We start from the raw sequence: 25,070 nt of genomic DNA, 5'->3' as shown, positions 1-25,070 counted from the left end.
TGCGGGATTTCATGATTAACATTGGAGTCAATGGAGTGAAATCCCGCAGCGATGTGCGGAAAAGAAGTGACATGCACTTGTTTTTGCTGCGGGATTCCCGCAGCAAAACATGCAGCTGTCAAATTCCGCCCAGTGCGCACAGGATTTTTTTTCTCCATAGGATTTGCTGGTGATTCACTGCAGAGATGTTATGAACATTTTCTGCAGCGAAACATGCAGCAAATCCGCGGAAAATCCGCGGCAAAATCCGGTAAGTGCGCACATAGCCATAGGGTTCTGGGTCAAGTTTGGATTCCGAGCCAAACGTTTAACAACAGTTTGGCCAAACCCGGCGAACCTGAACATCCACATGTCCACTCTTGGCTAGTTATAAATACTTTACCAACTCACACAAACACTTAATTTGCAGAATGTATTTAATCAATGAACAAGAACACTTTTAAGACATGTGGAGCAATTCACAATAATATAGATAACAATGCACGGTTGCTTCCATTATTTATTTCTGAAGTTTCAATGATATGGAAAGGTTTTTTACTTCTTTCCACCTACGAATCCAGATCCTCCTTGTGCTTGACCACTAAGGCCTTTCTTGGATAAACCTTGTTGTTGACAGGGATCAGGTGCGGCACATGGGTCTAAAAGAACACACAAAAATTAGTTTTGAAGATTATTTACCGCAATGGTGGTATTTTGATGCATTTAGTAACTAAATCAATAGCAAAAAGAAAAAACTAAACACATAGGGTTTGTCTAGTTTGAAAACAGAAAAAAAACATTATTGGATGTGATGTCCAAATATATCACATAAATTTTTTTTTTTCAGAATTGATTTATTCATCTCCATGTGTAAAAGAGTCTTGTCTACACTAAATTACACTTAGGGTACCGTCACACTTTAGCAACGCAGCAGCGATCCCACCAGCGACCTGGTCAGAATCGCTGCTCCGTCGCTACATGGTCGCTGGTGAGCTGTCAAACTGGCAGATCTCACCAGCGACCAGTGACCAGCCCCCAACCAGCATCGACGTGCAAGCAACGCTGCGCTTGCACGGAGCCGGCGTCTGAAAGCTGCGGACACTGGTAACAAGAGTTGAGAGCGGTTCGCGGTTCGAGGTTCTCCAGTTCGCGGCTCGAGTGATTTTGGGGGCTGTTCTAGATCGAACTAGAACTCGAGCTTTTTGCTAAAGCTCGATAGTTCTAGATACGTTCAAGAACGGTTCTAGTAGCAAAAAGACCAGCTAATTACTAGCTGGCTTTCCGCTGTAATAGTGTAAGTCACTCTGTGACTCACACTATTATGAAATTTCAGTGTATAGTGTGCGGGAACAGCACATTCAGATCACTGCTGTATGGATAGATCGCCATTTTTTTTTTTTCCTTGTCTTCCCTCCCTAAGAGCGCGTGTGTAGTGGGGCGGGCCAGCATGTCAGCCAATCCCAGACACACACACAGCTAAGTGGACTTTTAGCCAGAGAACCAACGGCATGTGTGATGATAGGATGTCCATGTCACATGTCCCTGCATTATAAAAACTGACACTTTCCTCCAGCACGCCATTATCTGCCTTCTGTGTCCTTGGTGTCAGTCACCGCTGGCGCAGCTCCTATCTCCGATACTGCTGTGTACGCTCTATACACAGCGCTGTACAGAATAGGGATAGAAGTTTCTATCAGTCCTTTTAAGGGCTAATACCGGCAGGGTCAGAGCCATAGGTGACAGGTCCGTGAAAACAGAGTTTAACAGCTACACAAGATGACAGCGTCTGTGTAGCTAAGGTCAGGGATTTCCTCGCTGCATTTCCCCATTAGGAGGGATAGAAAGGCAGGCTTCCTTTCCTCTACCCAGAGACCCACAACCCTGCCACTGTACCCTCCTGCCCTTTGGACACTAAAACTCATTGTTACTAAGCCATTATACTAGCAAACACTGAGTGAACTTAGTGGCATCCTAAACGTGGCTGTTGGACTTCTGTATTGTCCCACTAGTACAAAGATATTTGCAGTACGTCTGCCTGCATTGCACACTCAAACTCATTGTTACTAAGCCATTATACTAGCAAACACTGAGTGAACTTAGTGGCATCCTAAACGTGGCTGTTGGACTTCTGTATTGTCCCACTAGTGCAAAGATATTTGCAGCACGTCTGCCTGCATTGCACAGTCAAGCTCATTGTTACTAAGCTATTATACTAGCAATTTATGCTGCCAGTTTAAGGGCCGTAGTTGCATTGTCAGGGATAATTATTGTTGTTTATTCTGCTGTTAATAAAGCTAGACCACCGCTGCAATCTACCCCACCTCTCAACTTTTACTACCACATTTTAAGTGCACAATCTTGTCGCAATCAACATGAGTGGCAAAATGACAGATGCTGGTGGAAAGGGGAAGAGGCGTGTTGGAAAAGGAAAAAAAGGGTTTGTCCGTGGGGAAGGTGGCAAAGCTCCATTAACATCTGCTGAAGATAGACCATCTTCCAGCAAAAGTAAGATGTCTACTACTTACCGTGGACAATCCGATGTACTCCCTTTTTTATGGACACGAACAACTGGAACAAAGGTAGATGATGGCCAAAAAAGGAAAATGCTTGAATGGATCTCAAGTGGTCCAACAAGTGCCCTCTCCGCCACCTCAACTACCGCATCCAAAAAACACCAGTCCTCTGTTGTCATCCCAATCAAACTTGCTTTCTCCCAGCTCTGAAGTCTCCATCCGCCCTGCACAGTATGGTGGAACTGAGATGGGTGAGTCTGCAGAGCTGTTCAGTCACACTATAGAGTGGGAATCGGAGGTCTGCTCCCAAGCTACAGTGAGTACAGACGAGGAAATGGTCTGCAGTGATGCCCAGAACCTTTGTGACTCTGATTCAGGCCATGAGGACCAAGTTTCTGAGCATAATGTTGACCCTTTTTCACAAACTGTAACACCTGTTGTTATAGACAATGAGGAACATACTGATGACGATGAGACGCAGATACCAGATTGGGATGACAACTTAAATATTCGGTCAGGGCAAGAAGAGGCTCGGTCTGAGGGTGAGGGGAGTGCAAACACAACAATTGATGAGAAAGTTCTAGATCCCACCTACTGTCAACCCACAGTCAGGCACTCGAGGAGGTCAACAGAGGCGGTGGAGGAGGATGCAACTGACGACGAAGTTACCTTGTGCCTTCCTGGACAGAGTCGGAGCACTGGTAGCACATCTACAACTGCATCTTCAGCCACCACTCTGCCTCTGAGCAGTAGTCGGGGGGGCTCAGCAGGTCACATGCCCTCTAAGCCTTGCCTAGCCTGGTCCTTTTTTGACATAGCAAAAGATTGCCCAAATTATGTGATCTGTAAAATTTGTCGTGATTCTGTTAGTAGAGGGCAAAACCTCAGCAGTTTGACAACTTCTTCCATGAATCGTCACATGAATAAATATCATATGATCCAGTGGGAAGCTCACCGTGCTGCAATACGGCCTAGCGGAGCAAACCATCCACCGCCTGCCCCTTCCAGTGCATCCGCGCGCTCTTCATCTTCTAGGACTGTGAGGACAGCTGTCACACCTGGTTTTCCACGCACAACTTCCACCACTGTAACTGCAACAGGCAGTTTGCTTGATAGGTCGTCAGTTGGTTTGGAAGGGGAAACAAGTACGTGTGTACAGCTCTCTCAGACATCGATAGCACCAACGTTGGATGAAGGCAACATCATGTCTCCGCCTGCACTTTCCTCACAAACCTGCATTTTTCCAGGGACACCCCACTCAACACCGTCTACACACAGCAGCCAGATCTCTGTCCCTCAGATGTGGACAAATAAAAGGCCATTTCCTGCGACCCATGACAAAGCTAAGAGGTTGACTTTATCCCTCTGTAAGCTCTTGGCTACCGAAATGCTGCCTTTCCGCCTGGTGTACACACAGGATTTTAGAGACCTTATGTCTGTCGCTGTGCCCCAGTACCAGATGCCCAGTCACCACTACTTCTCTAAGAAAGGTGTGCCCGCGCTACACCAGCATGTCGCACACAACATCACCGCTTCCTTGAGAAACTCTGTGTGTGAACGGGTGCATTTCACCACCGATACTTGGACCAGTAAGCATGGACAGGGACGTTACATGTCGCTGACTGGGCACTGGGTAACTATGGTGATAGATGGTGAAGGGTCTGCTGCACAAGTATTGCCATCCCCACGACCAATGTGTCAATCCTCTGTCTGTCCAAGTTCCGCCACTGCTTCTGCCTCCTCCACCTCATCTGTGTCCTCCATATCCGCCCCAAACATGCCTAGTCAGGCCACCAGCGTTCTCACTGCGCAGAAGGAAGCAAGCACCCCTCATTACTATGCTGACAGCAGCGCGCAACGGCATCAGGCGGTCTTTAGCTTGACATGTTTTGGAAATAGGAGTCACACAGCTGAGGAGTTGTGGTCAGCTCTGCGGTCCGAGTTTAATAAATGGTTGTCTCCACTCAACCTGCAGCCTGGTAAGGCCGTGTGCGACAATGCTGCAAACCTGGGTGCGGCCTTTCGCCTGGGCAAGGTGACACACGTGCCTTGTATGGCTCACGTGTTGAACCTTGTTGTCCAGCAATTCTTAACACACTATCCCGGCCTAGATGGCCTTCTGACCAGGGCACGAAAACTGTCTGCTCACTTCTGCCGTTCAACCGCCGCAGCTGAGCGACTTGCATCGCTCCAGAAGTCTTTCGGCTTGCCGGTTCATCGCCTGAAATGCGATGTGGCGACACCCTGGAATTCGACTCTCCACATGTTACAGCGACTGTGGCAGCACCGCCGAGCCCTGGTGCAATACGTCATGACGTATAGCCTGGGCCAACGAGATACAGAGGTGGGGCAGATCACCCTGATGGAGTGGTCTCAGATCAAGGACCTATGCACCCTTCTGCACAGTTTCTACATGGCGATGAATATGTTTAGCGCTGACAATGCCATTATCAGCATGACAATTCCAGTCATTTACATGCTGGAGCACACGCTAAACTCTATTCGGAGTCAGGGGGTGGGACAACAGGAAGGGGAGGAACTACAGGAGGATTCATATGCGCAAGACACAACAACATCACCAAGGTCCAGACGTTCATCATCACCAACGCGGCAGGCATGGGGCCATGGAGGACAGGGATCAACATGGGCGCATGGTAGCAGGCGAAATGTTGAGGAAGGTGCAGGAGAACATGAAGAAATGGAGGATGAACTGTCCATGGACATGGAAGACTCAGCGGATGACGGAGACCTTGGTCAAATTTCAGTTGAAAGAGGTTGGGGGGAGATGTCAGAGGAAGAAAGAACGGTTAGCACCTCTATGCCACAAACACAGCGTGGACTTGGTCCGCATGGCTGCGCAAGACACATGAGCGCCTTCTTGCTGCACTACCTCCAACATGACCCTCGTATTGTCAAAATTAGAAGTGATGATGACTACTGGCTTGCCACACTATTAGATCCCCGGTACAAGTCCAAATTTTGTGACATAATTCCAGCCATAGAAAGGGACGCACGTATGCAGGAGTATCAGCAGACGCTGTTACTCGATCTTAGCTCGGCTTTTCCACCAAACAACCATGCAGGTGCAGGGAGTGAATCTCCCAGTTGTAACTTGACAAACATGGGACGGTCTCGTCATCTTCAACAGTCTACCCGTACCAGTAGCACCGTATCTGGTGCTGGTAACAGCAATTTTATGGAATCTTTTCATAATTTTTTTAGACCGTCCTTTGCAAGGCCACCAGAGACAACAAGTCTGACACATAGTCAACGGCTGGAGAGGATGATACAGGAGTATCTCCAAATGAACATCGATGCCATGACTTTGCAAATGGAGCCTTGCTCATTTTGGGCTTCAAATCTTGAAAAATGGCCAGAGCTCTCCACTTACGCCTTGGAGAATTTGTCGTGTCCAGCTGCCAGCGTTGTCTCTGAACGTGTCTTCAGTGCTGCTGGGTGTGTGCTGACAGATAAGCGCACGCGTCTGTCCAGTGACAATGTGGACAGACTAACGTTCATCAAAATGAACAAGTCATGGATCCACAAGGAATTTACTACCCCTGTGTCATCCTGGGGAGAGTAAATGCTTGTGGATTTGGAATGTGCTTGATGCAAATCAAAACATCCTGTTTGCAACTAGGGCACAAGTGCTGCCACTGAATGAGTGGGTGTGTGTGGGGCACAATTTTTGGAAAAAAAGGGAGACTCCGCTTGGAGTAACCCTTGTTTTTTAAAAATGATCCAAGATGAACAGAGCTGTGATCAGGAAAGACTTTGCTACCTACCCGGAGTCATCCTGGGGACGGTTAAGTATGGCGTATTTTTAAATGTGCTTGATGCAAATCTAGCTGTGAAGTGTACAACTAGGGCACAAGTGCTGCCACTGAATGGGTGGGTGTGTGTGGGGCACAATTTTTGGAAAAAAAGGGAGACTCCACTTTGAGTAACCCTTGCTTGCTGTGTTTTTAAAAATGATCCAAGATGAACAGAGCTGGGATCAGGAAAGACTTTGCTACATACCCCGGAGTCATCCTGGGGATGGTTAAGTATGGCTTATTTTTGAATGTGCTTGATGCAAATCTAGCTGTGAAGAGTACAACTAGGGCACAAGTGCTGCCAATGAATGGGTCGGTGTTTGTGGGGCACAATTTTTGGAAAAAAAGGGAGCCTCCGCTTGGAGTAACCCTTGCTTGCTGTGTTTTTTAAAAATGATCCAAGATGAACAGAGCTGGGATCAGGAAAGACTTTGCTACCTACCCCGGAGTCATCCTGGGGATGGTTAAGTATGGCGTATTTTTGAATGTGCTTGATGCAAATCTAGCTGTGAAGTGTACAACTAGGGCACAAGTGCTGCCACTGAAGGGGTGGGTGTGTGTGGGGCACAATTTTTGGAAAAAAGGGAGACTCCACTTGGAGTAACCTTTGCTTGCTGTGTTTTTTAAAAATGATCCAAGATGAAGAGAGCTGGGATCAGGAAAGACTTTGCTACCTACCCCGGAGTCATCCTGGGGATGGTTAAGTATGGCGTATTTTTGAATGTGCTTGATGCAAATCTAGCTGTGAAGTGTACAACTAGGGCACAAGTGCTGCCACTGAATGGGTGGGTGTGTGTGGGGCACAATTTTTGGAAAAAAGGGAGACTCCACTTGGAGTAACCTTTGCTTCCTGTGTTTTTTAAAAATGATCCAAGATGAACAGAGCTGGGATCAGGAAAGACTTTGCTACCTACCCCGGTGTCATCCTGGGGATGGTTAAGTATGGCGTATTTTTGAATGTGCTTGATGCAAATCTAGCTGTGAAGTGTGCAACTAGGGCACAAGTGCTGCCACTGAATGGGTGGGTGTGTGTAGGGCACAATTTTTGGAAAAAAAGGGAGACTCCGCTTGGAGTAACCCTTGCTTGCTGTGTTTTTTAAAAATGATCCAAGATGAACAGAGCTGGAATCAGGAAAGACTTTGCTACCTACCTCGGTGCAATCCTGAGGACGGAAAAGGATGGCGTATTTTTGAATGTGCTTGATGCAAATCTAGCTGTGAAGTGTACAACTGGGGCACAAGTGCTGCCACTGAAGGGGTGGGTGTGTGTGTGTGTGGCCCAATTTTTGGAAAAAAGGGAGAACTCCTCTTGGAGTCACCTTGTGGTGTTTTACATGATTTTAGAAGGGTGTGCCATGCCTATATCTGTGTCTCTTCCTCTTTTTCCTTGTCCAGCTCTTTTGTTTTCGCATGAGTATATGTCCTTGTCACTTTCCCATGTGTTTGTGTTGTGTTGTGAGTTGTTTGTCACCTTTTGGACACCTTTGAGGGTGTTTTCTAGGTGTTTTTATGTGTTTGTAATTGCCTGCCATTGTTCGAGTTCGGTTCGTCGAACGTTCGACGAACCGAACTCGAACGAGACCTCCGTTCGTCGAACCGAACTCGAGCCGAACCGGGACCGGTTCGCTCATCTCTACTGGTAACTAAGGTAAACATCGGGTATGGTTACCCGATGTTTACCTTAGTTACCAGCGCACACCGCTTAGCTTAGCGTGTGCAGGGAGCAGGACCCAGCACTGGCAGCGTGAGAGCTGCGGAGGCTGATAACGAAGATAAATGTCGGGTAACCACCTTGGTTACCCGATGTTTACCTTGGTTACAGCTTACCGTAGGCTGTCAGACGCCGGCTCCTACTCCCTGCACATTCAGGATTGTTGCTCTCTCGCTGTCACACACAGCGATGTGTGCTTATCAGCGGGAGAACAACAATAAAAAAAAAACCAGGGCAGTGTGTAATGAGCAGCGATCTCACAGCAGGGGCCAGATCGCTGCTCATTGTCATGACAACACAAGGCCTACCCATTAAATTAAAGACACCACACTTGAATAAAGTAAATGGCATAAAATGGCCGTGACATTTATTAAGGGTTACATAATAAATAAATTAATTAATAAATAATTAAAACCAATATTTTATTAAAATTCTTCCATAACCATATACCATAAACAACCAGTCCGCCAGTAAAACTGGCGACTTTACCCAATACTTTCAAAAAGAAGTCCATAACCAACCAGTCCACCAGTAAAACTGGCGACTTTCCCACTAACAAATGTCACGACGAGAGCAGTTCATGAAGTAGTCTTTCTCCAGGGGGGGGAGGGTGGGTGTTCTTCTTGATCTTCAATTCTTCTGACAGCCAGCTGACGGAAGCAGCTACTTTTATAGTTAAAATTACCAGCACTTTCTCCCAGCTGATCCAATCAGCTGGCAGCAAAACGGGCGCGCAGAAACCAGACTAAACCTGTCAGAGCCAGAATACCTCAGAGCCACTGACTGAAAATTTGTTAACCCTTTCTGCACCTGAATAAAATGTTAACCAAATTCACAACCAAATAGTGAGGCCTGTGTTATCATGCGGTCGCTACGGCATACGAGATACCGTGCTCTGAACATGACAACACAAGGCCTACCCATTAAATTAAAGACACCACACTTGAATAAAGTAAATGGCATAAAATGGCCGTGACATTTATTAAGGGTTACATAATAAATAAATTAATTAATAAATAATTAAAACCAATATTTTATTAAAATTCTTCCATAACCATATACCATAAACAACCAGTCCGCCAGTAAAACTGGCGACTTTACCCAAACGCCAAGGACTAACAGTCCTTGGCCCACCCCCACTAACAAATATCACAGCCATTTCTCGATACAATTTTGGAGCCCTAAATTGAATATGTCCAAACCCACGTCTGACAGATGGACTAAATCATCCCTGTAAAGGCCACTCAGGAAACCTTCCAAATCAAGATGTCTGTAGGTTGACCCATTTATAACTGGTAAAAACCTTTCCATGGCACGGTTTACCCTTTTCCGAATCCGCTCCCGGAACCTCAGCCTGTCACAATGCCACTGCAAACGGGGAACAATTTCGGAAAAAACCAAACCCGCATCAGGAAACCATGACCTAATGATTGAAAGGTCTCTTCGCATGGCAGCAATCAGATCAAGAGTTTTAAATTTTCCAATATCATTCCCGCCCAAGTGCAAAATGATTAAATTTGGAGAAGGCCACAATGTTTTTAAACAGCTCATCTCCTTCATCAATCCGTCCCAGCTCATACCTCTAACGCTGTACCACAAAATGTTAAAATGTTCAATATTAATGGCTAAATTCTCTCCATATGACCTTCCTGATGCTCTTCTCTTGGCCCAAAATATGTAAGAGTGTCCCACTATCCAAATGACAATGGGACCTACAAAAAAGAAAAAGAAATTTTATACTAACAACCTTGGACGGACATAAATTTTGTAACGCTTTGACTCCCATCTCCCAATCCCCATAATTTTACTAGCCGGTAACCCCCTTATGGCTGCTTCCGTAGCTGCCCCTATACGAAAAGAATGGGATGACAGTTTAAGATGCTCTAGATTCAGTTTAATCAAGGATTTTTTAAAAACTGAATTAAACTGAAACACTGTCACCGGACTCCCATCCTGATGGATAAGAAACGCCCCATCAAATGGAGGTCTAATTTGAAGCCAATTGTTAACATTGGAGACAGGACAAATAACTGAATTCTTTATCCGAAATAACCTGACGTTTGATCCCAAACCATCCTGGTCAGACTTAGACCTACCAATACAAATCCTCAACGACTTATCAGTAACAAAAACATCTGAAAACATCAATCCTGACAACCGACTCCTACTAACAGAAACTAACTCACTAATCCTAAAAGCTCCAAAATATGCTAAAACGAATGCCACCCTAAACACCATTGACTCAAAGTCATTAACGCAAATATATGGCAACACATTCCACAATGAGAGCAATAACTTAAGCGAAATAGGTCTACGATTATCCGGCTTCCACGTCCTTTTCCTATAACCTTTCAATGCCTGTTGAACTGGGAAAAAACTCTTCAATGACAACAGACCATGCAATCTCAAGAAAAAAGACACACCTGAAAAAATATTAGAAACTGACCCCACCGCTAAATTCTTTCTCATCAAAAAATCCAGAAATTCAAGCGCTAAACCCACATTACTCTGAAAACAATCCACTTTATGAAAAACACAAAAATTCTGCCATTCTAACCATGCGGCCGAATACCTGGCCCATGTTGAATCAGCAATAGACCTCTTAATAGCCGAAACAACTAAACCATCACTACATTCCATAAAGCTTCTGGGCACGGGCTCCCGAGAGAAATTGCCATCGGTTCCATACAAAAAAGTTCTTCCCGATCCTGCAGAGACAGAGCATTGTCCAACTTATTAACCCTGTCTGATTCCTGCTATCTGATACCAACAGCATCCTTTGATTTGACCACAACTTACCCCAGACCTCAACCAACCGCAAAACTGGAAATAAGGACATTACCGTACTATTGCCCGTCACAACACTAACCTTCCAATAATTGCGACAAAACTCAAATAAGAATTCACCTTGACAAAAAACACCAAAACCGTACTCACCCTGACCAAAAAACAACTACAAAACGTAAGAAAGTTCAAAACTCCCGCTGAAAAAGTACCGCCACATAAACTAATCTTCCTTAAGCTGATGTGCCAAACTAATATAAGAACCCGAAGATGATAATCCCTGAGTATCAGCCTTCTGTCTGTCTAGGAAGCGCCTTAACTAACCCAGCATGTTTTGTAACCTCACTAGAGTCGCCGCCTTTAAAAATGGACTCTTTACTGTTGTGTTGCTGCTGGTTACTCTGATTCTGTTTCTTAAAGCATTTGATGACGGCATGATTGCCCCCGCAGAAGGAGCACTCATGCCGAAATCTGCAGTTAGATGCAAACTTACAATTTGATTCATTATAAGCGAAACAAAATCCTTTACTAACAGTAGAATTATTAATACTCTGTCTACCAAACTGGCTTCTCTGAGGAAGCATCAGATTCAGCCAAAGACCGATGTCTTTTTGACCCCACAGCACACTGCGATGGATGGCTAACTTCTGACGAAAACTCTCATCATAAGTCAGCCATGCCTGACCGCCGAAGCTGCGATAAGCTTCCAGTATGCTGTCAAGGTGCTGAAATAACCCCGAACAAACAGAAGGGTTCCTTTCCCCTAAAACAGAGGAAAAGATGCAAAATGCCTGCAGCCAGTTATGAAAAGATCTAAGGGGACCTTTCTTCCTATCATCCAACTCCGTCTTATCCTCTTTATTAACATTTTCTCTGTTAGACGGAAGCAGAGAAAATAAATCAATAAATTCCCCCTTATAAATCTTTTCTTTAACTGGCTGCGGCAGATGAAAACCCAGGGGAGACAAGTCACATGTCAATGCCTCTTTAAATAAATAACCAGGCAATGACATGGACTCCTGACTACCAATAGGGGCTGCACTACCCCCCCTAGGCGTCCCTCCCCCTGCTAACAATTCACCTAACACCTTCCTAACTACAGACTCCATACTAACAGACAGAGGGTCGACACACGAGACAGACAGGGGAACATTGAACATCTCACCCCTCCTTCTGCTCTGCGATCCTCGGCCCTCCTCTGGAATTCCAGCTTCTGCAGCTGAGCCACGTTGACGATCCTGTTCTCTGGCTCCAGCTGGCAGATCATCTTCTTCAGACGGGGAGTCAGACCAGGGGGCCCCCGTCGCTCTTCCGGCCTCCGGCACGCTCACACTTGCTGGTGCAGCCATGCTCCTGCTAGGATTTTCAAATCCCTGGGTCAGCGCCGCGCTTTTACGACGGCGCTGACTAGATGATCCACTCTTCCTCTTCCTGAACACATGACCGGGTGCAGGAGGATGACGTGCTGAAGTCCCGGCAGACAAGATGGGCGGTGATAACTCCGCTCCGGCATTCCCCTCTTCTCTGGACGATGACACCGGAGGGAGGAAGCTGCTGCGTCTCTGGGACCTCCTCCTTGCTGGGATTTCCTCAGTCAGCGCTGCCATCTCCTTTAGGAGCGGTGAGTTGAATCACCGCAGCGTCGCAGTCCATCTCTTCCTCAGCTTCTGCTGGCCGCCTAGGCACCGCCAGGCACTGTGTAAGCCAGGCTTCTCCGCCGACCTCGCTCGCCCTCTTCATGAACTCCTGTAGCAGGCTCTCCATCAGCTGTTCTTCTTGATCTTCAATTCTTCTGACAGCCAGCTGACGGAAGCAGCTACTTTTATAGTTAAAATTACCAGCACTTTCTCCCAGCTGATCCAATCAGCTGGCAGCAAAACGGGCGCGCAGAAACCAGACTAAACCTGTCAGAGCCAGAATACCTCAGAGCCACTGACTGAAAATTTGTTAACCCTTTCTGCACCTGAATAAAATGTTAACCAAATTCACAACCAAATAGTGAGGCCTGTGTTATCATGCGGTCGCTACGGCATACGAGATACCGTGCTCTGAACACACACAGCGAGATCGCTAATGAGGTCACTGCTGCGTCACAAAAACCGTGACTCAGCAGCGATCTCAGTAGCAATCTCGCTGTGTGTGAAGTACCCCTTAGGCTTATATACTGTATGTATCAACACAATTCTTAACTGTAAACCACAGATATATTAATTTTGCTGAGAACATTAGACCCATATATTATATACTATTACTTTCCATACCTTGGCAAGTAACTGGTGCGCAAGGATCTTGTATGGCTACAGGTGCACATGGGTCTGGGCGGCACTTGGGTGTTTGGTCCTGGCAGACAGGCTTTGGGGCACATGCTGAAAAAAGCGAGTTATGATGATATCAGTAAAGGTTGTAAAAGCATAAAGACATTATATAGTCTGAAAAAGATTTATTTTTCTTAGTGTAAAGCAATATAAGTTTAGATATAAGTTAATAAAAGTTTGAATGAAAGTTTATTGATAAAAGTTTGTTATTAATCCTTTTAGTAAAAATAACTTACTCGCTACTGCATATTGATTTATTTCATCAAGTGAAACAATGGATTTACTTATAAAGCATGTGTAACTAGTGAGACGAAAACCGGGGGCAAATGTACTATGTGGGCACTGCTGCTTTAAGTAAAAATGATTGTGAATTAAATAATATGTATATAATTATCATGATCGACCTTAGTCTACCTTTAGCCTTAAATACTATGAAACTATAATTATTTTTCCCCATGGCTTAAATTATTGATAAATTGGTAGATCAGTTATCATGATTATGTTTTAAAAAACATAAAGACGGTTGTCCCTTTCTAGGATTCAGCAATTATCATATTAAAAAACCCATACACAAAGCTAAGCTTGTGTTAAGGCCCTGTCACACACAGATAAATCTTTGGCAGATCTGTGTTTGCAGTGAAATTGTGGACAATCAGTGCCAGGTTTGTGGCTGTGTACAAATGGAACAATATGTCCATGATTTCACTGCAACCACAGATCTGCCAAAGATTTATCTCTGTGTGTGACGGGGCCTTTAAATCTGTATACAACAGCAGAGTTGAGCGCATCCTTGGCCACTTCTCATTGTTATATGATGATGCATTTTTAGTTTTCAATATAATTTGAAATCAAATTGTTAAGCCATTTTCACGAGCCAAATGTCTGTAATATTCAGCTGTGATTTACATCAACATCACTGCACGCGACTAACTGGCAGATAACAATATTTTATTATCTTCATTAATGTGTATAAATATAATTTTTTCTATACTAATAAATTTGATTCAAAAGTCACTTACGGTTTTTGGCTTGTCCCTTTGATGACATGGTTGTCTCTGTTGATGTGGTAGACGTCTGAGTGATGATACAAGGTCAGAATAGATGAATACTGCAGATCATTAGAAAGGTGCTATATATACAAGTCTACTGGTAATGGTGAGCAAATTATCAGATACAAAAATAAACCAAAACTGGAATTCTAATTGACTAATTAACTGCAATATCTTTATTCTGCATTCCTTGAAGTCACGACACGGACTGTATAAATCTGTAGATCAAATAGCTTCCCTCTACTTACACACATGTGAATTATTTACTAAGATAATGACTTTGTATCTGAGTATATACTTATACTTATATACTTAGGACTCATTAATCAGAGTATTAGAAAAGGAATGTTAATTTATTAATTATAAGAGTACATTATCTCTCACAGTCTAAGCATTATTCTTACTACCAATACATCTGGTCAGTTCATTCATTGCCTTGATGCAATAAGCTAGGAAAACGCCATATCAAAAAAATAGATGTGACCTAGTTTCATTTTTAATATGATTTACTACACGAAAGAATGTAAAATAGAAGCATACTATGTGACAGTGGGACAATTAGAGCATCTATGTCGGTCCTATTGTCTTTTCTATTAGGTGTTTCACATTTTTTTAGTTCAGTCTTTCCTTGGGGACTGTATTGTTGGCAAAGGAGGTGATGAACAATTGACCAAGGCCCAAGCGTCAAAGAAATTCTGACTCTGTTCTTTGTTTTAGGTCCTAGGCTTCTAGAGTTTAGTAATCATAGTCATAGTGGGGTATTTTTTACTCAGGAAAGCTTCTTTCTCCTGTAAATCTTATCATATAGTGTATATGTAACATGGTTGACTGAATGTCGCTATGTCCTTTTAATATGATGTGGTAATCCTAAATTGCAGAGTTGCATCCAACTCATATAGTCTAACAATGGGCTATATCATACTCCAAACACAAGTATATAGTTTGTAATGTGGAAAATGTGATGGTCCTAAGAAGGGGCAGAAAAGGCACAGAGTATGATGGTTGTAGTTCATAAGAAAGTACGGTGTGGCAATAGTAGTCCATAAATGGGGACACTGTAGTAGTTATAGTTCATAAGGGGATCATTGTGGTAGTTATAAGTCAAAAGGGAGAAAGCATGAGGAATAGTCGACAATTTATTGCCTAATTTCTTCCAAATGCAGTGATGCCCTTATAAGTCATCAGAAACTACTGTATAGCCACACAACAGGTCTAAGCAGGATGGAGCGCTATTTGGCTTCTGGAGCACAGATTTTGCTAAAATAATTTGTAGAGAAGAGCAATCTTGCCAAGGATTGGATCAGTTCAGGATCACTGAACTTGCCTGAGATCGCATGCCGAACCCATAAAATTCAATGGGATGCAAAAGTAATGTGTTGTAAAATGGTGTAGGGAGGCTGTAAAAGAAAAAATATATAAAAAGGTTAAAGCAGTACATACTAATCGAGTCTGCTGCGCTACTTCTGGGACCAAAAATTATACTTCATATTCACTGCTTTCCCCTTCCACCATCATCTCTGATTGGCTGGCTTTGGACCATACCCTCACAATCTTAGATAGCATCTGTGATTGGTTGGAATAAAAAATGCTGTCTGTGTCCTTATAGTGGTGATAAGAAAATAAATAAATAAAAATGTCGTAGGGTTCCCCCCCTGTATTCGCACCAGCACAGATAAAGCCATGGCTGCAAGCTGCAGCCCTCAGTCATTTGCTTATCATGGATGTGTATCAAAATAAGATGAACTGTATGCTGCTTTTTAATTTTTTTTTAAATATTTAAATAAATAATTTAAAATAAAGGAAATGCGGTTCCCCCCAGTTTTTATACCTAGCGCAGATAAAGCCTTACAGCTGGGGCTGGTATTCTCAGGATGGAAAGGTAAATGGTTATTACCCCCCAGCCTAAAAATAGCAGTCTACAGCCACCCAGGGTTTTTGCATCCATTATATGCAACGATCCTGACACTTTACCCAGCTCTTCCCGATTGCCCTGCTGGGGTGGCAATCACGGTAATAAGGGGTTAATGGCAGCTGTGAGCTGCCGCTAAGCCCTGGGTTAGTGATGGGTAGGGGGTCTATGGGAGCCCCCAACACTAATCCTGTATGTAAAAAGAAATAGACACAGAAAAATCCTTTATTAAAAAAAATAAAAACACCCTCTTGCACCAATTTATTAACCCCCAAAACACTCAGGTTTGCCGTAATCCACACTATGAGGTTCCATGACAATTCAAGCACTGCTACATATGAAGGCAGAGCATGCGGCCATAGAACAATGACTGCGTGCTGTGAGCTTCAAGCACAGAATAAGCCCCATGATGAGTGGTGACATCACTCAGGTTAGTTGTGGTCACAGCTGGAGTTTGCCACGTCCCTCTACCTGTGAGCGCAGGTAATATGACCTCAGTGGATCTTAATGAATTTAGTGACCTCACCTCACAAAGTCCCCTGACATCAGGTTACCCGGAGTCACAAGTTTAGGGCCATGGGAACCTCCAGCTGTGGCTGCAACTAACCTAAATAATGTCACCGCTGATCTCTGAAGCTGTCTCTGCCTGAAGCTCACAGCAGGTGGTCATGTTCTATTGCCTCATGCTGTCAGTTCTGATTTATCAGAACTGGGATCATCATGGGACCTTGTGTGTATTACACTGGACCTCGGTCTTTTGGGGGTTAATAAAGTGGTGAAAGACGATGGTGTTTTGTATTTTATTTCAATTAAAGGATTTTTTTGTTGTTTATGTTTTTTCTTTTCACTTACAGAATAGTAATGGGAGGGACCCTCCCCATCACTAATCTAGGGCTTAGTGGCAGTGGGATGCCAGTAATGCCCTTATTACCCCGATTGCCACTGCAACAGGGCTATTGGAAAAAGCCAGGTAAAGTTCTGGGATTGTTGAATCTAATAGATGCAATAATACTGTGCAGCTTGCAGGTTGCTAGTTTTAGTCTGGGGGGCCCAATAGCTATGGGTCTCCCCAGCCTGAGAATACCAGTTCCAGCTGTCCTGCTTTATCTTGGCTGGGTATCAAAATTAGGGAGAACTTCATGTCATTTTAAAAAAAAAAAAAAATTTTAAATAATTTAAAAAAAGCCACATGCGGTTCTTTTTATTTTGGTGCACAGTCAAGGTAACGTGCATGGCTGGGGGCTGCAGTCTATAGCCGTAGGCTTTATCTATGCTGCAATCAATATATAGGGGACCGCACAGCATTTTTTAAATTTATTTATTTTAAATCAGCAGTATAATACTGTCAAAGAGTGTGGGGGCGGTGTCTGACTGCAAACAATCAGAGACACCGGTGGATGGGGAAAGCAGTGAATATGTATGAGGGATAATTATCGGCTTCGGAAGTAGCACAGCAGCCATGGGGAGACTCTTAGTATGTACAGCTTTAACCCTTTTGCTTCCTTTTTTTTTACAGTTGCCAATCTCAGCCATGCCAATACTTGTCATGGCTGTGATGGCCAGGGAGAGGATGATTTTTGCCATCTAAACATTTACAGATTAATGGCAATATCGCCAACTTTTGGAGTAAATGTTTGAATGTCCAATCCCAATCTGATCCAGCCAAAGATCGTATTATTTTAATATTTTCTGATCTTTGCCGATCAGGATCGCTTATCTCTATTTGTTTGCATTTGACACTTGTAGAGACCTAAGGTGCCTAAATGAAAAAATGTGCAGTAAAGACCAAAATCGATATACAATATAATTTACTGAACCAATTTATAATATAGAGAAAGTGAAAACATTGCAAATGGCCACAAGGTGGCACTTCTTACAAGACACAGAGGTAATCAAACCCTAATTTTATATAAATCTGTGCTTGAAAAAGTAAAAAATACCATGGTGATACTATCAATCAAATGACCAGTGCACAATTTTAAAATATGATAAACTGGTGCACAACAATGAGAATAATCATATTAATAATAACAGCAGTATTACCATTAAAGGGAACCTGTCATCAGAAATATTGCACTAAACCTAAAAGATTCTCCCTCTGCAGCTCCTGGGCTGCATTCTAGCAAGGTTCCTATACTTTTTGTGCCCCCTTTCTGACCAAAATAAAGACTTTATAAAGTGGTACCTGGTACTGGACATTTTTTTATAACAAGAGGACTATAGGGGAGACATAGTCCTGGTCATATCATGACCACAAAAATCAAAACAAGTCAAATACTAACTCCTTGCAAAAATATAAAACATTTATTGAATATCACTATAGCAAGAAGTAAAATATAACAGCATCAAATCACAGTCATAGTTATCAGGTTTTTACAGGGAGTCCCTGAAGACAATTCACAGAGGGCCAGCAAACCACACATGGCAAAAAGTAGTAAATTTATGATGATCAGCAGACACATAATTGGTAGTTCATGTTAGATATAATACAATAGATTGACAAAAATATGAGGTAATAATAGAAGGCCACATGCATCCCATATATAAATTAAGGATTACAGCGTGTACACTTATTTAACGCTAAAGTGCAGCCCTCAACTAAAACAGGGTTTCCAAATAGGAGCACCCATAATAGTATATTACTGCAGACAAATGAGAAATCTATAACCCAATCTTCAACACAGTGGTCACTCACCCATGGTAGTTTAGAATGCCCAAGAAAAACGTGCCCCGACACGCACGTTTCCTACCTTCTACTATTACCTCATATTTATGTCAATCTATTGTATTATATGTAACATGAACTACCAATTATGTGTCTGCTGATCATCATAAATTTTCTACTTTTCTGCAAGGAGTTAGTATTTGACTTGTTTTGATTTTTGTGGTCGTGATATGACCAGGAGTACGTCTCCCCTCTAGCCCTCTTGTTACAAATATTTTGTTTTATGGCTACAGTTCATTTATAAGCTTTTGATATGGTTCCATATTCTGTCCTAATCTGTGTAATATAGTTATACTGGACATCAGAACATATAGCAAATGTAAGTAATAAGAGTGCAACGTAATAAGCAGCTGATGATGCGAACGCTGGATGCGAACATCCAACCACTAGGGGAAAAGTCACGTCCGATGGTCACATCATCAGCCAAACAAATGATGCCGAATAACAAGAGAAAACATCAGTCGGCGTATGCATTGCATGGCTAATGCAAATAGCAAGTAAGAGAAATTTATATACTGTATGGCAAGGTGAAAAAACAGTGTAGATGTCATATAATATGAGGCCGATGATGCAAGCATCGGACGTGAAAAACTGCCCACAAAGTGGAGGAGTCACTCCGGATGGTCACATCACCAACCAATAAAAACACAACATAAGGAGATATCAATAACCAAATTTCCATGTAGAACGAGGGGGAAGAGAATAACCCCACACTAGCACACTCTGGAAAGTTATGCAAAAAAAACAGGAGAAAAGACAGAGTAAAGTGCAAATTAAATCAATTTATTGTGAACAAATGGCACATAAGGAAGATTGGCAGAACGATCCATGGACAATGTGTGACAAAAAATACAAATGACGGTACAAGAATTACACACATGCAGTGAAAAAATTATTGTAATAATGATTCAGTCAGTAGAAAAGGCCCGCAACTTGAACCTGATTTAACAGGGTTTACAGACAGAGTAATGTCAAAGATATATAGGGCAGCAAATTCAATAAAGTGCGAGAAGTGAAAGTAGAAAATTTGTATGTTCTCCACATATATATGTATATATCATATAAACATTACACGTACCCCTATGGCCTAATATAGCGGGGATTATAACCATCACTGAAATCATACAACTTGTGGCTGTGCATCCAGGACCGTCAAAAAGTGCATGTGTGCATGGGACCAAAAAATGGAATTATAACAGGTATTGGGACTGAAACATAAAGCTTCTTATTTCATAATTGTAAATAACCCAAAGTATTGCACATAGCCCTAAACACAGTGGAAAAGAACCAGAGGTATAGGTTGCACTGAAAATTGCACTTACCCCTAGCAGCACAGTAAAGTCAAGGAGCCGTCATACCCATGAGTGTAAGCACACAAAGTCCAATGGAAGGCAGCAGACGTCCCCTGATACCTGGACCCCGACGTACGTTTCACAATCTGTGCGGTATGATCACTTCATCGGGGGGGTGGGTGTTTCAGTCCCAATACATGTTATAATTGCCACTTTTTGGTCCCATGCACACATGCACTTTTTTGACGGTCTTGGATGCACACCCACAATTTGTATGATTTCAGTGATGGTTATAATCCCCGCTACATTAGGCCATAGGGGTACGTGCAATGTTTATATGTTATATATATATGTGGAGGACATACAAATTTTCTACTTTCACTTCTCGCACTTTATTGAATTTGCTGCCCTATATATCTTCGACCTTACTCTGTCTGTAAACCCTGTTAAATCAGGTTCATGTATGCGGGCCTTTTCTACTGACTGAATCATTATTACAATAATTTTTTCACTGTATGTGTGTAATTCTTGTATCGTCATTTGTATTTTTTGTCACACATTGACCATGGATTGTTCTGCCAATCTTCCTTATGTGCCATTTGTTCATAATAAATTGATTTAATTGGCACTTTACTCTGTATTTTCTCCTGTTTTTTTGCATAAGGAGATATCAACACGCATGCGCTCTACATAGTTACACCAAAAATGAGAAAAAATAATTTTATACGATTCATGATGCGAGCACCAGACACAAAGCTTCATCAGTAGGGGGAGGAGCCACGTCCAATGGTCACATTGCAAGAAGGTAGTCGGCATGTTAAAAGCTGTCCCCTGAAGATATCAACCTTAATGTTTTATTACATTTATTATTGGGTATGTTACAAGTGTGCGGCTGACACCGCCTAGCGCTGAGACCTGGTAGGACTTTAGCAGAAGTTTTAAATACACACATTTAGATCAAATACCATTTATAAGGTTAAATATTCTAGTATAGTAAGAGATGACAATGGTTAGGAGAAGAAAGGGTTATTTAGACAAAGGGCAAAAGTGATAGTAAATAAAAGCTGCTGGTTAGGATGCAGAGCTGGGTATCTAATCCGCATCGCACAGTAAGTACACCAGGAGTTAAGGAAAGGGTTTAGCCCCTGGGAGGTGTTTAGAAGGATAAGTCCCTGGGACTTATAGGTAGGGGAGAAGAAGATGGCTGCTTAAGGGAGAAGGTGTGAGGTGTGCAGGTCCCCATTGTTGGCGGGACTGCTGGGCGAATATACGGCTATGCGAGACCCTGAGATAGGGAACTGTGCAGAGCTATGACCCTAAGAAAAAACCAGGACTACGCCAGTCTGCTGATAAGGAAGCACAGCCAGGAATGAGGAATCAGTACAATACAAGTGTAAGAAGAATAGAAAAAGAGAGAGGAAAAGGAAAAAAATCTGCATTTATTATGACCTGTATGAGAGAAAACCTGTTGAAGTAAAGTAAAGTTGCGTTTAAAGAGAAATCCCATTTTGTTGTCTCCATTCTTGCATCAGATCGCCAGAGAAGACAGAACTGAAGCATCCCGTACAGCAAGTAAGTGGACGCACCCCACACGTTCACTGGGCCTACAATCTGCCTGTAGCAGGGCCAGGGGGTTGCACTGAGACACGACATAGACGACTAGAGCGCCCCTGCTATCCTGTTACATCGTCACCAGCCCAAAAAATATAATGCTGAATGACAAGAGAGAACATGAGTGTGCGTGCGCATTATATGGTTGAACCAAACATCAGTGCTAAGTAGTAAGTAATAAATATGCCATGCAGCAGGGTAAGTAAACAGCATTGGTGTAAAAAGCACATTATAAAAGATATGACAGATATTAATTAATAGTATTGATGTCTTATGTATAGTCTCTAAATGGAAGTGCCCAAAAAATATGTATTATAAAATATTTATATATAAAAAAAAAATGTTTATGAGAATAAATAATTAGATATTGTAAATAAATATAAGAAAAAAAAGAAATGCAAAGGAAAATAGTAAAAAATGAAAGAAATATATGGAATAAGTATTAATAATAAGTCAATTACCAAATAATACACATAATGCATGTAAATGTCTATGTATATACAGCCTTGTGCAAAAAATAATGAAATAAATGTATATAATGTGTATTTGGTAGTTTATACAATAATAATAAAGTGTGTGGTGTCAATTATATGTGAATATCTTGTGTATTAAACTAAATGTGTTGTGGTGTATATGTAGTGACCAGAAAAGCCACTACCAATGTGTGTTCTGTATTATCTATGTGATTACATTTGTGACACCTATTCCCCACCTTGGGAGGAGGTAAATTATTTAGCGTTGTGCTGCCCTCTACTGCCTTGCTTTGGTATTGCAATTGATTTGAAAGCAAGGAAGTGGCTGTTGGGGGCGGAGCTTGAGGAGGCAGTTAAAAAGAAAAACCGGTTAGATGCGGTTGAGTTGCTGTGATGCAGCAGAAAAAAAAGACCTCCATTGAGATATGCGGGGAGTGTAATTATCACACTATTCGGAGCACCCCGTTTCTGCAACAACAGAGTACTGAAAAACGCAGTTAATCCAATTGATAGTGACATCCATCCTCCCAAGGCCGGGATAGGAAAAACGCTTGAACTAGTCCACTGTGTAAGAGATCTCTTTCTTTATTGCTATGAAATGACTGTCTATTGGAAATGGAAAAACAACTTTGATTGACTAAAGATTGATTACAAGATTTAACCCCTTAACGACCTTGGACGTACTGAGTACGTCATGGTGACATGGTGCTAAAGGACCCATGACGTACTCAGTACGTCCTGGCGAAATCGCGGTCCCGGAGCCCCGGGGAGTGAAATTTATTTACTTAAACGGTGGATTCGGGAAGGAGGGGACCTCTGCCTGACGTCAGGAGGGGTGGTGCCTCCTCCCCGAACCTACAGAGGCTGTGATTGGCTGACGAACGCCGCTCAGCCAATTACAGCCACTGTAATGTTCCAGCCATTGAAAATGGCTGGAACATTGAAATCCAGCCCTGATCAGTGCTGCTGTAGCACTGGCCATTGGCTGGAGCTGGGTGATCGATGCTTCACCCGCCCCCAGCTCTGATTGGAGAGACCGGTCTTGTGACCGCTCTCTCCAATCAATGTGGATCTGCGGCCTGTGACCGTCCCTGGAAGCCGAAGCTCTGCGGGTGCCCATCGGTAAGTTGCTGCCCCCGCTCGCCCGCCCCTGTCCCAGCCGCTCGCCCGCCCGCCCGCCCCTGTCCCAGCCGCTCGCCCGCCCCTGTCCCAGCCGCTCGCCCGCCCCTGTCCCAGCCGCTCGCCCCTGTCTCCGATCGCCCCGCCGCCACGCTCGATTTACCGCTGTCCCCGCCGCCGCTCCGATCCACCGCTGTCCCGGCCGCCGCTCCGATCCACCGCTGTCCCGGCCGCCGCTCCGATCCACCGCTGTCCCGGCCGCCGCTCCGATCCACCGCTGTCCCGGCCGCCGCTCCGATCCACCGCTGTCCCGGCCGCCGCTCCGATCCACCGCTGTCCCGGCCGCCGCTCCGATCCACCGCTGTCCCGGCCGCCGCTCCGATCCACCGCTGTCCCGGCCGCCGCTCCGATCCACCGCTGTCCCGGCCGCCGCTCCGATCCACCGCTGTCCCGGCCGCCGCTCCGATCCACCGCTGTCCCTGCCGCCGCTCCGATCCACCGCTGTCCCTGCCGCCGCTCCGATCCACCGCTGTCCCGGCCGCCGCTCCGATCCACCGCTGTCCCGGCCGCCGCTCCGATCCACCGCTGTCCCGGCCGCCGCTCCGATCCACCGCTGTCCCGGCCGCCGCTCCGATCCACCGCTGTCCCGGCCGCCGCTCCGATCCACCGCTGTCCCGGCCGCCGCTCCGATCCACCGCTGTCCCGGCCGCCGCTCCGATCCACCGCTGTCCCGGCCGCCGCTCCGATCCACCGCTGTCCCGGCCGCCGCTCCGATCCACCGCTGTCCCGGCCGCCGCTCCGATCCACATGTGGGGGGAGGGTGGCTTGCAGTGCTCCACATGTGGGGGGGAGGGTGGCTTGCAGTGCTCCACATGTGGGGGGAGGGTGGCTTGCAGTGCTCCACATGTGGGGGGAGGGTGGCTTGCAGTGCTCCACATGTGGGGGGGAGGGTGGCTTGCAGTGCTCCACATGTGGGGGGAGGGTGGCTTGCAGTGCTCCACATGTGGGGGGGAGGGTGGCTTGCAGCACATGTGGGGGGGGAGGGTGGCTTGCAGCACATGTGGGGGGAGGGTGGCTTGCAGTGCTCCACATGTGGGGGGAGGGTGGCTTGCAGTGCTCCACATGTGGGGGGAGGGTGGCTTGCAGTGCTCCACATGTGGGGGGAGGATGGCTTGCAGTGCTCCACATGTGGGGGGAGGATGGCTTGCAGTGCTCCACATGTGGGGGGGAGGGTGGCTTGCAGTGCTCCACATGTGGGGGGGAGGGTGGCTTGCAGCACATGTGGGGGGGGGAGGGTGGCTTGCAGCACATGTGGGGGGGGAGGGTGGCTTGCAGTGCTGCAAGCCACCCTCCCCCCACATGTGCTGCAAGCCACCCTCCCCCCCCCACATGTGCTGCAAGCCACCCTCCCCCCCCCACATGTGCTGCAAGCCACCCTCCCCCCCCTCCCCCCCTCCATGTTCTGGGGCCCCCCCTCCTCCATGAGCCATCTCTCTCTCCCATCAGACTCTGCCCCCCTCCCCGATCTGCTGCCTGCTCTCTCCCATCCTCTTCATCTACTGCCCCCTCTCACCCTCCTCAATCTGTTGCCTCCTTCATCTGCTGCCTCTTCTGTCTGCTGTGATCCTGCTGCCTAGATCCATCCTGTAAGGTAGGTATCCCCATCTCACCTCCCCCCCCCCATCCTCTGCCGCTCCTCCACCCGCTGCGCCATTTCCCATCATCCATCCGTTGCGCCCTTTCCCATCCTCTGCCGCTCCTCCATCCGCTGCGCC

At 45.0% G+C, this 25,070-nt stretch overlaps 1 long non-coding RNA gene across 1 annotated transcript; it reads right to left on the bottom strand.

Annotated features, from left to right (window-relative positions):
• Window positions 1-398: 398 nt before the first annotated feature.
• On the bottom strand, window positions 399-14,244 carry LOC142309820 (uncharacterized). The gene is made up of 3 exons (XR_012754003.1): window positions 14,137-14,244; window positions 13,064-13,168; window positions 399-638 (listed from the first exon to the last, which is right to left on the bottom strand). It is a non-coding gene; the product is annotated as an uncharacterized LOC142309820 (long non-coding RNA).
• Between the last annotated feature and the right edge of the window lie 10,826 nt (window positions 14,245-25,070).

The sequence above is a fragment of the Anomaloglossus baeobatrachus genome, chromosome 5, assembly GCF_048569485.1.
Source record: "Anomaloglossus baeobatrachus isolate aAnoBae1 chromosome 5, aAnoBae1.hap1, whole genome shotgun sequence".
Lineage (NCBI taxonomy): Eukaryota > Metazoa > Chordata > Amphibia > Anura > Aromobatidae > Anomaloglossus > Anomaloglossus baeobatrachus.
The sequence above is the reverse complement of the archived record's forward strand: the minus strand, read 5'-3'. Positions and strand labels throughout refer to the sequence as shown.